Source organism: Xiphias gladius, chromosome 1 (genome assembly GCF_016859285.1).
Source record: "Xiphias gladius isolate SHS-SW01 ecotype Sanya breed wild chromosome 1, ASM1685928v1, whole genome shotgun sequence".
NCBI lineage: Eukaryota > Metazoa > Chordata > Actinopteri > Istiophoriformes > Xiphiidae > Xiphias > Xiphias gladius.
Window position 1 is genome coordinate 3,093,828 of NC_053400.1, and position 12,105 is coordinate 3,105,932.

The window sequence follows — 12,105 nt, forward strand, 5'->3', positions numbered from 1 at the left end:
TTGACTAGTCATAGTGCATCTGGGAGAATGTCCTTTGGACAGATTAAACAAAATTAGAGCTTTTTGGTTAGTTTCAGCAGCTCTGTCTTCATCAAAGAAAAAAAGAAGCTTTCAAAGAAAAGGACACCATCCCCACTGTGAAACATGGAGGAGGCTCAGTTACGTTGTGGGATATGGATCCTGTGTCTGGCACAGGGTGCTTTGAATCTGTGAAGGTAACATCAAAATGAGACTATCAAGACATTCTGGAGTGAAACATATTGCCCAGTGTCAGAGAGCTCTGTCTCAGTCGCAGGTCATAGCCCCTCCAACAATAGTTCATTTAATGGGAACTTTGCAGATTAGTACATATTTGGTGCTCTAGTGAAAATTTGCAGGAGCAGGACAGTGTTTGTGGGATTGAGCCAAAATAAACTACAGCGTGTGTGTTCATGGTAATGAAGGAACATGTCACCAAGTGCAACAGTGTGGTTCACTGATTTGATTTCATAGTTTTTGTAAAACAATGGAGCTCTGCGGCACAGAAAAATAAGATATATCGCGCTTAGATACACACACAATACTTAGTTACTTACTTAGTCAGTAGGATCAATTCATTGTTTGTTTTGAGGCAAAATATAGAATATGGCCTGTCTTATCCTTTAATCCAAGTTGAACTTTTACCCTAATTAAACCTACTCTTAATTTGAACTTCATTCCTAAACTGAAAATCTAATTCGAAATACCTCCTTGTAGAAGCAAAGATGCACAACATTTGGTTTGGTTATCTCTTTGTCCTATAAAAACACAAGACAACACACACATCTTTACTGAGGTATCTCACAGCGCCAGTTGACGGTTAAGCAGATATGATGCCATACACACTAGCTGCATTGTTCCTGTGAAAACACACAGGCAGCTGCACACACAGGGAGTGAGAGTGGAGCAGGATGTGTGCAGCAATCTGCTTTGCTCAGTTTGTGGAGCTCAGTACGCAGAGAGGGGATGCAGCAGCCAGCCATGACTCTTTCCCCCTGCTCTCCATCCGTCTGTCCTCTTCCTCACATCTACCTGCTCTCTATCCAGCCTTTCCATTAACTTGCCACCCACCCTCAACTCCTCACCTACCTCCCTCTCCCTCTCTTCCCTCTCTTTTATAGTTGGTTCCTCAGTGAAGATCGGGATCTGTCCTACCTTCAGCAGCCTTGCAGGATGTAAGGGAAGCAGGTAAGAAGACCTCAGATTCCTCTCTCTGGCTGGTTCTCTTTCTTTCTCTGCACTACACAGGCAACAGTTATCCATTTGTTAGTGGATGACAAGATACAGGCTGTGCTGGATTATAACAGTCAGTGATGTTCTGAAGTGTCTGTGTGAGGATTTTTCTGTCAGAGAGAGAGATGTGTTTTAAGATTATTAAATGTGTGCAGTGGAGTGTGGAATCAGTAGCATAGATACTGACTGTAATTGTAATTTTCCTATAATTTTTCTGGGCTGTTGTTTCTTGAGTTTAGTTGTGCTAGAGACACTACTAAACCCCAGATTGTATCAGCCAAATGTTCCTAAACAAGGTGCTTGTTTCAGAGTGGTACCTTCAGGCAACTTTCTGCCTATTGAGCAGCTCCACCGAAACACATTATATTCTCAAATTCGAGGGATTACTTTGTATAATAATAAAAAAAAGGATTTTATTCATTCAGTTAGAGCTGCAGCTAATGATTATTTTTATTATCCATTAGTTGATTTATAGTTTAGTCTATGCAGTGTCAATGTAATGTGTGAAAATCATTAAAAGAAAAAAATGCCCATCACAATTTCCCAGAACCCATGGCGATGTGTTCAATTGTCGTGTTTTGTCTGAGCAATAGTGCAAAACCCAAATTGACTATCGTCACGGAATTATTGCAGCACTACATTTAGCCCCTACAGAAAATCAAGGAATCCTCCAACTTAAATCAAAATACCTATGTCAAAAAAACCATAGTTTTCTAATCTGACATCCCTTTCCTTAAAACCAAACTGTCAACACAACACTGACACATGCACCATCACCTTATAAAGATGTTATGGTGAACCTGTTAGCAAAAAGTTGCCTATGGAGACATCCAGCAGACAGAGCCGATTTTGCATGTAATGCAGAAAAAAGCAGATCTTGACTTACACTCCACGGGACAGCTTAAGGAAAAAGATGACTGAGGCAACTTTAACAATAGTGGCAGCCCATTTTGAATGGGATAGTTTGGATCCAACAGTTTTATCATTGCAGTGTCTTCACTTTAATTTCCCTCACTGTGCAATATTATTAAATATCTTTTTACGCTTCCAAAATTATCTGTTTCAAACAAACCTTTTTTAAAGTAAACTTGCTGGCTTTAGCAGGAGGGTTAGAAAAGTGTAAAAAAAGAGACTGGGTATCAGGACTGACAGTTTTGTGTTGCTATTCTAATGGCTCAGCACCACTTTATTTCAATTCATAATTAATAACACTAGTTCAAATTAGGGTGCACATGTTGGTCTCATCTCTGAATAAGCACCCTGGTCACTTTTACATAGAGGTCACCATGACATTCTTACTAGGTCGGACGTGGTAACATTTCTGTATCCCTTTTAGTGTGACACAAGTCAGTGGCATCAGGTTAACATACAGACTGTGGCAAGACTAGGTAAAACATGCAGATCGACATAAAATGCCCATCTTGTGGTGCCTCCTAAGAACACTGTAATAAGCGTATTATCTCAATCTTCCTCATTTTATGCACAAACAAAATAAAATCTGTTTGGAAAAACTAGGAAATACGGTGAAAAAGCCAATTTTAAGTTTGGATAGTTTGGATAATAATATTGAAGTTCACTTTGATTTCCCTTCCATGTAAGTTTGGGTAACCTGGGGGTTTGTTTCCAACCAATCTGATTGTCAGAATGCTTTGTTTCTTTACTTGTCAGACTTCGTTGTAGCAATGTCAACATGTTGCCAGATCTCAGCAATTAACCTGGTGATGACAACAAATCTTTTAACGTTGTTGCAGAAGATCTCTACATTGTCATCTGTCGTCCACACAAATTCCCCCATTTCCCAGAAATGGCTGCAGAGTTAGTAGTGCAGCATTGTTGTAATTGGGTATTTCCATTTTGGTTGCTTGCTTCTCTCACTTGGGTCTCTTCCTTGCATCTCAGCTCCTCCCAGCGGGGATGTAAGAGAGATTTACTAAACCAGACATCATCGTTCCCTCCATCATCGCTTGGGGGAAATGGCAAATGACTTAAACAATCCTGAAAATCTTGTCTTTGCTGACTTCCAGTGGTTTAATGTCTCACCTTACTGCAGTGATGTACAGGTGTACTCCAGGATCCTGTGACATCACTGACATCACCCAAGTGCCTGTTTCACCTATTGATGGGTGTGGTCAGAGGGGAAACTGTCTTGGAATTTCCAACCAGAGAGGGCAGCAAAACACTGCTTGTCAACCTGGTGTTTGGAGGCTCTTTAATACAGATATTTGCAGTGTCAAAGCGTCACAGAATCTGATTGATTTAGAAATGACACAAATAGACAACTAAAACTAGTTTATACTGAAGAACAGAACAGAACAGACAAGAGGGAGCAATAAAAATAGCTCTAAATCTTCTAGCCTTGATAAAAAACTGTTGGCTAATTAGTTTGTGAAAGACCTCAGGCACAGTAAAATAAGTGTGTTCTTCTACCTGAGAGAATGTAATATATGTCTGAAGCAGTAAATTCACTAATGTATTAAAAATATAATCCTTTCCTACTTTGAAATGTACTCAGTGTGGCAATCCATCACATTTGCAGACACATAAGTTTTGGATTTAATGTTGCAGCGAATGTTGGTCTAACTAGAATCTCATCTATTTAGTGGTCCATGTTTGATATGCTGGATAAGTTGCAGTTTGATTAATATACCGCATATACTGTATGATTTGTCACTACTACACTGTTCATCTCTGGCAGTGGTTTTGGCTTGGCTTTGCTTAAAACAAATCATTGTTTACTTGCAACCCCTCATCACAGGTTATGGCCTAAGTGTTGACAAGGGCTGTTTGCAGTTCAATTAAAAAAACAGTATTTTCCTTCCCAGATTTTGTTACTCAGAGGTCTAAGAAGGTGAAAGCAAGGGTGTAAGTTTGGTTTTATCTTTGGTAGGGCCACTTTTTTCAGATGGCCAAATAAGCACTTGTTCTCTCTCTCGTTTCTCATCCATATGCACACCTGTGTGCACACACATACACACATAAAGAGCCTGACTCTGCAGAAGGTTTACTTGAATTGAAAATGTGTTTGCTGATATAAGATGCCTGAAACTGGGCTGTATCATGATTTTTTTGTCTGATTTTAAACAGATATTTTACTTTTTTTTAAAAATTAATATAAATCTTAACGTGAAAGATTTTCAAGAAAATGTTACAAGGAAATAAATGTGTAAAACCCTGCAGGTAGTGAGCTACTCTTTTTGAACCAACTATCTGTTGTCAGCCATTTTCAAATCTGACCCAAGATTCTGTCCTTCTTACAGTTTGTTGATTTGGTCAACGCAAGTAAAGAGTTTCATGATAAAGCCACAGCGATGCACGATCTCATCTTGGATTATGTCAGAAAAATTATTCTTGTATTATTTTTCATTCAGATCCTGAACTTATGGCAAAATCCTTCACTAGGATCGGAGCTCACCTGAGAGCTTGCAGCTCACCTGTCTGTGTGTCTGTGTTGATCATGTTGCTGCTGACAGGACTTTCACAATAAAGTGATCCCTGACATTAACAAACAAATCAGTTGGACAAGCTGTGGTGAATTTACTTTATAAATAATGTTCATGTCTTAATGACCCATATGCAGTAAGTAAGGGGGAGGGAGATATTAAATAGTAAAAATTTCTCCCACTACTTTGAAAAACAAATCTTTGGACTGAATTTTTCCAATTCTGTGACATTTGCAACCTTTAAAAAATAAATACTCGCCATTTCAGATTGACCACCAATCATCACCAACTCCACTACTGCGACTGCTCGACTGCAGCTGGTCAACAATGCACAATGCAGTTTGAAGCTGAGGGTTGTCAGATCATAGTAAAGTCTCCCCCATAGCCCAGTCTTTCACTCTTTATCACAATAACCTGAATTTTGAAGAAAACACACAAATATGGCAGCTCTGCATACATCTTACCTGTAACACAGAGATAGGATCATTTGAAATGGGTAAATATATTGGTAGGGACAGTTCACCAACCCCTTGATATTGGTAGGGAAATGTCCCTACTTTCCATACCCAAATCTATGCTCATGGGTCAAAGTATCCAGAGTATCACAGAAAACATAAAGAGTCTGTGAGGCCGTGCACTCATGTCGATATTCTAAAATGCTCACAATGACAGCGCTAGCATGCGGATGTTTAGCAGGTATGTTTATCATGTTCACCATCATTTTTATCTTGATAGCATACTAACATTTGATAAATAGCAAGGCTGATGGGAGTGTCATTAGTTTTTTGGGTATTTGGTCATAAAAGCAAAATGGACTGATGATGGCTGTATATGGAGTTAAATAAGAGGGATGGAGAAAAGGGATCAGCAGAGTTACTGTTGTTCATCCTGAGGGAATATCAATCCAATAGTCGTTGGGATATTTCGTTCAGAACCTCAAATGTCAACCTGCTAGACGAAAAGTCAGGGATCAAAGCCATTAGGACTCATCCTCTGGGGACAATAAATGTATGTTCCAAATCATGTGCCAGCCTCATGAAGAACAGTTGCTTCAGAGAGACCCCTTCACTTTTTGCACATATTGTGTTGTAGATTTAATTTTAAATGGATAAGGTTTACATTTTTGCCCATCAATCTTGACTCAGTAATAAGTCAAAACCAGAAACTGAAATCTCTCATTTACAAAAGTATTCAGACCCCTTGTTGTGGAACTTCAAATTGTGATGAGGTGCATCAGGTGCATCCCTTTAGTTTAATTATCCTTGAGATGTGTCTAGAACTTGATTGGAGTCCAACTGTGGCAAACTGAATTGATTGGACATAGTTTAGAAAGACAAACACGTGTATATTAGGTCCCACAGTTCACACAGCATGTCAGGACAAAAAAGCCATGAAGTCAAAGGAAATCTCTTTGGACCTTCGTGATAATATTTTGTGGTGAGGCATAGATCAGGGCAAGGGTATAAAACCATTTCACAGTGGCCTTAATAATTGTGAAATTGAAGAAGTTTAGAACCACCAAAGCTCAGACTTAAAACCCATAGAACATCTATGGAGAGACCTGAAGATGACAGTTCACAGACACTTCCAATTCAATCTGATGGAGCCTGAGAGGATCTCTCAGGAAGAATGGGATGAACTGGCCAAATCCAGGTGTGCAAAGCTTGTCGAGAGTTGACAAGAAGACTCAAACTTGTAATTGCTGCCAAAGGAGCTTCTAAAAAGTACTGAATTAAGGGTCTGGATAATTTTGTAAATGAAAGATACGAGTTTTTGATTTTTAATAAAGTTGCAAAAATTAAAAAAAAAATATATACATTTTTCACTTTGTCATTATGTTGTTGAGTGGAGTTAAAATTAAATCTACAACACAATAAAGTGTGAAAAAAGTGAAGGGGTCTGAATATTTTCTGAAGCCACTGTAGATGCTGAGATTTCAAGTGTGAACCAAATTAGTGGAAAGACTGACATTACAATTCCAAGAGCCATAGTGCTAGTATGGATAAAAATCAAAAATTAGAAAAAAGTCAGAAATCTGTTATATTTTCTTATTCCTATAATCATCTTGCAACCCCTATACACTCCTAGTCAGTGTCACCTAAATGTTAAATATTTACAATCCTATCAATTAAATACAAATTTATGTGTTTAGCCAAAGCTAAGAAGAATGAATCCAATTTATTTGAAAAACAGAAATATTTGACTAATTAAACTATAATGAAAGGTCCATATTTATGAACCAACTGCAACAAAAGTACGTGCACCCTTCAATGATTTTGTATGTTTGCCTTTATTTTTAATGACAGATTCGATCCCCCTGGGCATGGATGATACCAGTCTTGCACAAATCTGTGGAGAGATGTTCTGCCATCCTTCACAGATGATTCTTCTCAGCAGCTCTTTGCTGGAGGGATTTTTTTGCTCTACCTTCTGCTTTAAAATACTCCAAATGTGTTCTCTTTGATTTAAGTAAGGAGATACACTTGGCCAGGTCATAGTTTTCACTTTTTTCTTCTTTACAAATTTGTGTGATATTTGCACTGTGGTTGGCATCATTGTTGTGTTGGAAAATTCCTCTCCTGCCAAACTTCTTGAGAATGGTTTTCTTCTTGGTTGTAGTAGTGCTTGACTTCATGCAATGTCCTTTGCACTGTCTGATCAGTCACTGAAGCACCGATTTCCACAGATAATCTTTGTGCCAAGTCCGAAGTTCATACCAATCTGTTTCTCAATGCAGAATTGAGAGTGGTGGCATTTTTCAAGGATGGCCACTGCACCTTCTGTTATTGGTAGTATGGCTCTTCCTGTACCTCCTGACCACTGCTGCATCTGTGTTTCAGCTTATGTTCAGTAGCCTACTGATGCTCTTGTATCTTCTCTCATTTTTATGAAGTCTCACAATCTGGTTTCTTACTTCAGGCAATTCCTTACCATACAGAGCCATTCGGCATTAGACACAACCCAGGCCTGAGAAAGCTGTGGTGTTCACAGGTTATTTTATAACCTTATTCATACAATTAGCCTTAAAGTGGCAGTCTCAAAGATTTCAGTCCTGGTTGATCTGGCGACACCTGTAGTTACTTTTGGTAACAGCAAAGGCGATTTAATACTACAGGTCACAGAATTCTGGAGGCAGCAAAACAAACTATTTTTGTTTTAATTGGCCTTTTTTCCATCATTCTGTGAGCAACAGTGATCTGATTGTATGCTGCACACACGGGTCAGCGAAAAGCAGGGAACAGTGAAAGAAGTTGGTTACCCTGCTGAGAAGTTGGAGGTGAGCAGCCTGTTGCCTGTATTTTCAATGTAATCTATCTAACCTGTTTGTTTTTAGTTATATAATACCCTACACTGCAACTTGAAAATAATACATTTATTGTAAGATGACAGTTTTGAATCATTTAACATTTTAGTGATATTGCACAATTTAGTGATATTGTACTGAGTTTTGTTCTGTACTGTATGTGAGCAGACTGAGGTCCAGGATAACTGACAGCCACCTTCATGATGTACTTCAAATCTTCACTACAAGACTTACACGTGACCTGGGAGCAAATCTTCAGTTCAATGCTTAGCATCATTGTTGCCATTAGAAATGCTATTTACTGGGGCGTGAAATTTAACAGTGATAAAATCATTTTACTGTAGATTCCAGCGTACAGCACAAAATAGCTTAAGACACACTCATTAAGATAATCTCTTAAGTTAAAAAGCTATGGGCTCATGGCAAGTGGAAATAACAACACAGTTGAGTAACCAGTTCTGAAGTCCTCAGTCGTTCAGGATATATATACCAATATACCAATATATAAGTTTAAATGCATTTTAGTAGCAACTGCTGCTTGAAGCTCTTTTTAAAAGCAGACATATATTGTTTTCAAGCTAAAACTCATACATTTAAATGTATGGTTCTTACCCTTTATATGTTATCTTTTATAAGATGCTTTTTTTTATGTATGTGAGGGAAGGTAAGTCAGAAAAAGGTCACAAGTCTGTCACTTGAGCATATATACAACATTATACATTATACAAGCATTGCGAAAGATATTATATTCAGTAAGCTTTAGAAAAGTGTAGTAGTGGGAAAGAGGGTCATTGGGGGCATTTACTGTGGACCATGATTTGACACGTATGACTTTCCTCTGTAAAATCTGTAGTTTCTCAAGATAGCTAGGAAAAGAATTGCACCATAAAACATTAGGAGTGCTTCAAGTGGTAGAAAATGCCTCAACAATTACCCGACCATTTATTTTGATACAAACATGTTCAACATTATTTCGATTTCTACTGGAATGAAAAACAATGAAGTTTGTCTTGCTTGTATTTAGTGATAATTTATTGCATTTAAACCATGTATCCACCTTAATCAGTTCCTCATTTAGATTATTTTGCAGATTTTGCAATTTTTGTGTGATAAGAATACATTTGTATAATCGGCAAATAACACTTTATGTAGAACGCTAGAGGAGATTGCAAAATCATTTCTATACAGAAAAAAGAGGAGCCACTCTAAAATGGATCCCTGGGGGAACCCCATATTTGATGATTTTACTTTGAGATTCATGACCATTTACACATACATATTGCTCCCTCCCATACATATAGCTTCTGAACGAAGTGAGCGCTGTGCCTCTCACACCATAATGTTATATTTAGCTTCAAGGTCAATAACGTCAAATGCTTTTGATAAGTCAAGGAATATTTCAATGAAGCAGTTGCCTTTATCAATAGCGTCACTGATTTTTTTCAATGAGATCAAGAAACGCCATACAAGTGGGACTGTTTTTTCTAACGCCATACTGCAAAGAGATAAGAATATTTGATTTATCTAGGTAATCACTAATTCTACTTTAGAAAATTTTCTCCAATACTTTGGAGAGAGTAGACAATATAGATATAGGTCAGTTGTATCATTTTTATCACAAGACTTTTAGACTGGTACAATTTTAGCAATCTTTGTCATTTAGGCACAACCCCACAAAGTAGAGAGATACTGATAGAGTAAACAAGTGGCTCCACACTTTCATTCACAAGGGCTGTGCCAGCTGCATGGGAAAAAAAATTAATTTCTATCAATTGGCATTGGAAAAAATAAATTGCCTTGAAGATATTGTCTAAATGTAGCACCCACAGATTGGCTAATTTGTTAGAAAGATTTTCACCTATGCAGATAAAATAATTGTTCCATCTGTTAGTAAAGTCACCATTTTACAAGATCATGGTTGGCGTTTCTGATATTGTGTTTGTTTTGGTGTCAGGAATTGTGGTGGTTTTGTGACCGCGACTGACGACTTCGTTGAGCACCTTCCAGGATTGTTTTTGATCACCCTACAAGCTTAAATAAGCTCGGTGTAGTGTCATTGCGAATTCATTTGAAGTGTGATTTCTGTATTTTGTATAGGTTTTTTATTTATATCACTGGGATTGTTGATATAGCGTTTGTAAAGTTTGTTCTTTTTGTTTATGGATTTTTAATTACTCGTAGTAAGTAATAGTTTCTGATCTGCAGCACCATGTTTGATGATCTTTTCAGGTATGGTGGGATCCATGGAGTCAGTTATTAATTAGAACATTATATGCGGTGTCTGGAACTTTCCAGTTATAGACTGAGTCCCACGTTTTGGCATGCAGGTTTATGCGTAGTTGTTGCAAGGTTTTTTCATTCAGATCTTTAAGTTTTAAGTTAAGATGGGAGTCATCAATCTTTTCAACAAGATCAACGAAGAGTAAAATAAGAAAATGATCTGTAATATCTGAAAATATTACACCTGAGTTGATACGGGCATTGTGAATGTCTGTAATGATGTTGATAATTGACTTGACTGGATGTCGTTACACTAGTAAATGGATTTATGGTGGGGAAAAAGATGAAGAATATAGAGGTTGAATAAAATAGTTTTTTACATTATCCTCATTAGAAATATTGAAGTTAAAATCCCTAAGAACAAAACAATTCTTATTATTTTTATTTATACAATATAGAAATTCACCCAGTTTAAACTTAAAAGTGTCAAAGTCAGAGTCAGGGGGTCAATAACTCACTGCAACAATACGGTTTTTACCACTGTTCACATTTATCTGAGTGAACATCTTCAATAATGAGGTCATTATAAATATTTACGGATGTCCTGAATCAACGTATAGACACTCTCCACCCCCTGGTCAGCCAAGGCTATTTCTGCTGTATAATTTATAACCATCAAGGTTAAGAAGATCCATGTATGATCTATCATTAAGCCAGTTTCACTGCAGCCAATTACATCAAAACTATGTCCTATACTGGCCAAAAGGGAAACTAGATCATCATGATGCTTATTCAGACTTCTAGTGTTAAGATGTAGCAATGAGTATGATCAATTATTTCTGTTATTTATAAGTTTCAGGTGGTCGGGTGTAAAGTGCTTAAAATTGAGCTTACCATCAATGTTGAAGCAATGCTGTTTAAGTACTTCATAATTTCCATTAACACTTATATCATCAAGCCCATACATAGAGTGATGATAATATGTAGTCTCAAGTGACTGATGTATAAATGATTTATGACCATACTAACAAGCCGAATATGTATTAATCCTATTATCTAAAAACATAAAAAAGAAAGACAAAAGATTCAAAATTCAATGTCAAATGCAAATAGAGAAAGCAAAAAGACAACTACATCAAGATAAAAGCCAACAATTAATAAATATAAAGAGATACAATCAAGTAATCCAAGGTACTAGTGTCAGACAGCTTACTGATAATATGTCATTGGTTTGAGTTTGCAAGCAGGTAGATGCATCCATCCTGAGTACATCTGGCGGCAAGCTTATCCTTGAGTTATTTATGCAAGTCATCCAGCAGTTTTACCCTCTTGGCTGTTACATTCTCCAAAATGTGCATTTTTGGTGTAGATCCCTTGAGTCTTTTTTTCACCTTGAGAACCTAATTTCCCTGGGTCTGGCTTTTTTTTGCTCTTGGGCTTCAGTCCAAAGCAACGGCTCCTGTTGATTTCAGAGCACTGTACTGTTCTTGTTTGTACAGGGTGTCTTCCAGGTCATCATACTTCTTTTGTAGTGTATCATGTTTTTTATCGATTCTGTTTTTGAATTCATATTTTGGGGATTCCTTCACCAATTCCCCGATGGAGTTGGTAATAGCCTTCATCACAGGTTCAGTGACAGAATCCACCAGTATCTTGCTGATTTTGCAGATGAAATCAGAGTACTGGAATAGAGTATCAATATGCTTGCTTATTGCATCTTTGATATCAGTTGCAGGCCAAAGTTAGTCTTTGTTCAGATTCCTCTGATGCATCCTTGCTTTTCTTGACCAACTGTGGCATGTTGAATTGTTTATGGTCAACGGTGCTGTGATGGAAATCACAGTTTCTAACCACCAAACTGATATTATTATTGCCGTCATAAGATACCAG